The sequence below is a fragment of the Microtus ochrogaster genome, unplaced genomic scaffold (assembly GCF_000317375.1).
Source record: "Microtus ochrogaster isolate Prairie Vole_2 unplaced genomic scaffold, MicOch1.0 UNK196, whole genome shotgun sequence".
In the NCBI taxonomy this organism is placed as follows: domain Eukaryota; kingdom Metazoa; phylum Chordata; class Mammalia; order Rodentia; family Cricetidae; genus Microtus; species Microtus ochrogaster.
In genome coordinates this window covers 132,528-137,266 of record NW_004949294.1, presented here as the reverse complement: position 1 = coordinate 137,266, position 4,739 = coordinate 132,528, and the positions used below count along the sequence as shown (strand labels likewise).

The 4,739-nt window shown below is 36.6% G+C and overlaps 1 non-coding gene across 1 annotated transcript; it reads right to left on the bottom strand.

Annotated features, from left to right (window-relative positions):
- Positions 1-4,141: 4,141 nt before the first annotated feature.
- LOC113455857 lies at positions 4,142-4,210 on the bottom strand. The gene has a single exon (XR_003376803.1). It is a non-coding gene; the product is annotated as a small nucleolar RNA SNORD109A (small nucleolar RNA).
- Between the last annotated feature and the right edge of the window lie 529 nt (positions 4,211-4,739).

The window sequence follows — 4,739 nt, the reverse complement described above, 5'->3', positions numbered from 1 at the left end:
ATATATATATACCAAATTGCAGTGTACATTTCTACCTCTGATTAATATACTTATATATTGTATATGTATTGATACATATATTTATCATATTGCAATGTATACTTTTACATTGTTTACATTTTGAGGTCCTTGTCCTCATTTATTGCACAGTTATTTATTGTCTTAGTCATTAAGTTAGATAGGTATTGAGAGCGATATAGATCAATAGTCATCTATGTTTGTCATTTATAATTAGACTAATCGGGTTCTTCAGATACATAGAGATTATATTCAGTATAGATAGAGAGTCTTCAACCTCTTCAAAGTGCTGTAGAAAATGGCATTTAATTTAACTCGGAGTTCCGTAGTAGTGAGTCACAATCACTCCTGACAACACTGATCTATTCCCGAGAGAATGTTGAGCACCAAAAACACTCCATCTGGAGCCTTTCTTCTTGGCAGAACTGGTCTTTGGGCAAAGAAATGCCCATACCTCAACCACTGACAGAGATACAGAATATGTGGAAATGGATAAAACAGGACTGTTATATCCTGCCAAGACAGGGTAAGATAGTTTTAAAAAGTTTCTTGCCTTTGAAAATGGTATGTCAGTTATGTTAGGCCTTAGCCAAAGTTGGTTGCTTCGACGCTGCAAACATAACTTTGGGTGATTGCCCAGATAGCCAGTTGTCTCTGTGATTTGTTGCATGTTTTGGAAGTTGTTTGATTACACTTCCTAATTACTCAGGTAACATTATTTCCCTTCTCATATCTTCGATGTGGTTGAAAACTATATAAATGTAGTTACTTTTCTCTCATGACCTGGCAAAGTTATTTATTATACAAAACTTAAGCTAGTTAGAACAGGATATTTGTTCTTATTGTATATAATTTCATAGTAGGTTTAGAACTCTCTTACTTAAACAAAAGGGGGAGATGCTGTAGGTGTTGTTTCTGCTCCTTTGGCCAATATACTTTAAGATACCAGCCCATTTGGGCTTGGTATTGTTTGCTTTAAAAAACAGCAACAGCCCTGTGCTTACTCTCTTGATTCTGGCTCCACTTCTGGCTACTAGACTCCTTTACTGATCACTCAGAGGGCTGTTGACTAGTATGGTGATCTGTAAGTTTTTTCCCTTTAAATAAATAACCATTCTATGAATCATAGTTACAAACTGGTGAGAGATTGTGACTTAGGCCTTCATCTGACATATTTCCAAACCAACGTGGGATTGTTTGTAACTTACACCTTCCTACATGCTTTCTACCACACAATTTTTCCTTGGTTTACCTTTATGAACTTTGCAGTTACTCCAGCAAGTCTAGATGTTGCTTTCATCATGAAATTCTTTTCCTAACAACCTCAACTTCATGGCTTTCACTGTGCTATTATCATGAGAGGAAACCCAGCAGAACCAACAATAATAGGCAATAATCACCAATGAATTTAAATTAAATTTTATGTTTGTGGTGGAGTTTTGTGTGTTTATGTGTCTCTTGTGAAACCATGTTCTTTTATTTCATAAAAATTTAGCAAGGGTCATCTTCAAATTCTATATTAGTTATATATTATATAGGAATTGAACCTGATATTTTCTCTGAGCTTTGGAATCCAGAGTTGTTCCACAGAATCCTATTTTTCAGATTTCAGATAATAGGCTTATTGCAAAACATATATGATCAATCTACCATATGGAAAGGCTCTCCATCAAAACAGATATGCTCAGACACCAATATCCTGGAAGTCTCACAAAATAGTTGTGAAATTCAGAGAGAGACATTTCTGAATTCATATAAATCAAAGTCTGAATAGCAAACACTTATCTTGTTTAACAATGTGCAAGAAGGCTAGATTCAAGGGTGGGCTCGGCGGCAATTCTCAGGAAGAGGACTGCTCAAAAAGGGTGGGAAGAAGTGTTGGGTGAATGGAGGTGAGGTGAAAAATCCTTGGATCATGGGGTGCATGAAAATTGAGGATCCCAAATTTACCATACATCAGAAAGATTGAATTTAACAGTGGTATTAAGAAACATTTTTGAATAAGCTTCATAAACCTGAGGTGACTCAAATTAAAACTATACAATCAATGGTAATATTTCTTTCATTTATCACTAGGTGGAGAAGGGAATTTCGTTCTGTGGGAACTAGTATATAAAAGGACTGAAGAGTGATGAACTTGAGGACATGGACAGGAACAAAAACATAATAGTAAAGAGAGTATCATCTTAGAAATTATACTTTGTGAAATCATGAAGTCAAAGATGTTGAATTTAAAATATCCAAAGTATTAACAAAAATAATTGATTCAGGAGATAGCTTATCAGTGCTTACCTTTTGTGCATGAAGACTAAGAAGACCTCTGGGATTCTATACTGTAACAGTAGAGAAATAAAAGTTATCAGGGATGCTAAGTTCTCCACAAAACACTGTCTGCCTTGATAGCCACATTATGCAGACTACCTACCATATTCAACCTTTCCAACCAACATTTACCTGTTTCTTCCTTCCTCTATTTTGGCTTGTCTTACAATGACATCTTTCCTTCCTGATTGCTTTTTATAAAGCTGCAAGTCTCAGTTCTTTAGAAAATAACCTAAGTAGAGACTATTGTTTTCCCTTTTATATACTAGTGGCACAGGTTCAATACCATGGGGAGGTCATGGCCCATATTTCTCATACTCATTTGTCCTGACATCTTCTATTCCACATCTCCTAACACACGGTTTCTGCTTTAAGGATTAAGCCTGATAGTATCTCTGATGTTGCTTTTTTATCTTTAAGAAATCATGGCTAAGCAAACAGTTCCCTCGATGTGTATCATCTTCTGGTTCATTATGTGAAAATGTTTTTCATCCTAGCATAGCAACAGCATTATGGAATAAAAGATGAAACAGAGACATCCATAAAAAGACAAACAATGTACGGCCACTGGCAACTCACCTAATACCAGGAAAGGTAATGTCTTTAAATATGTAATATGTGTAATACATATTTCTATGAAGCATAGGAAATGACAACATAAACTAAATTGGTGGTGGCAATCATAAATTATTACATAAATTTTGCATAAATTGAAGTATGTGATTTCTAGAGCAGGAGGTGTGGTCCATTGAGATTCCCTTCCGATGTGCAATGTTTGTGATTGTAGCAATTCGCTTGATCGTTTGTGAAAATTAAGGATTTTCTTTCAACATGTCCCTGTGTTATATGAAACTTATCTCTGAATCACTTTCTGTTATATGGGAATTGGTTGCTAGAGCAGTCCTTGCCTTCACATCTGTTACACTTGAAAACTTCAGATGTCTGCTGCATTATTTAGGCTCCTCATAGACTTGCTTCCCATTTGTTTCCCCAAGTGACTGGTTCGGAGGCCCAGACGGAAGTGAAAAGTCTGATGAACGTTGGATTTGTAACTATGTGCCCACTATAGTCCCTGTGAACCTCTCAGTATGCAAATAATCGAAACAATGTAAACAACATGAAGTTCCCAATCACAGAACAGGCTGATAAAAAGAGACATTTTAATTGGACATTATCAGAAAGTTCTCTCATTTATGAATAAGAAATTATGATAGTAAGAATGATTGCTGAGAATGTCCAGATCTGAAAAGCAACTGGATATGGTGGCTGGAATCTGAGATGACCATTAGTATGTAGAATTGATACACCATCCAGGGAGTATGATATATACAGAGACAACAAAGACAAATGGAATGACTCTCCCAATATAAGAAATTATGAGGCCTTCCTTCCTAAATTGGGAAAGGAACAGGAATCCAAAAGCTCTCCAATTTTTGCACTCAGGGTGGACACGAGTCCTGACATTTCCTCTTGCCCTTATCCCATTGTTGTTATGTAGAATTCCTCAGAGAGGATCATTGAGATTCTCTGTTATGAATTCACTGCTTCCACCTCTTTTGTGTCTTTCTGGCATGTAACAGCAAAAACTTCAAATCAGTGTACATGCTAGGGTGTAGTACATTGCTTTTTAGAAGCAGAATATGGAAGCAAAGAGCTGGACAGTTTTTGCATCCAGCAAATTGTTCTTCTCTCAAAATTTAGGAGATCAAAGCCTGTCTGCACTGTAACTGTCTTCCTTAAAAATACAAGAGTGCTAGCCATGTTCTGGAAGCATCACGGTCGTCAAGACCACCACTTATCTGGACCTCAGAGAGAGAGATTATGTTTGAGTCAATCAGCGTCCTCAGAAACCTGTTGTCATCATCGATCCAGAGAAGGCAGCTTTTAACACATGAGTACCTCCAGTGACACTGGAAAGCAGTGATAGATAGACTCTTTGGCTTTGAAGAGAAAGATCAGCATTGTGCAGCAGGCTTCTCTCTCAGTTTCTCAACTGAGGTAAACCATCAATGATATCATGAAGACAGTTTCTCCTATACTTTATACCCCATTTGTCAACAAAAAAAATATCAGCACTCTCTTGTGCCCTAGGAACATAAAACAAATACAAACACATCAAGAATTTTGATTAGTTGAATTTGATCTTGACAACTAGCTTCATGGACAAAAGGAGAGATGTAAAAAAAAATAAAATGTAGCAAAAATATAGGGGTGTACTTAATACGTTTCATAGAACAAAAACTTTCCTGGGTTTCTTGAATATCTACTTGAGGCGACGAATTGTTAGTTTCATTCTCCTGATACTTCAATGTGTCATCATCATCATCCTCAACATCATCATCATTCTTACTATCATTATCCTCCTTCTCCTCTTCCTCCTCCTCCTCCTCCTCCTCCTC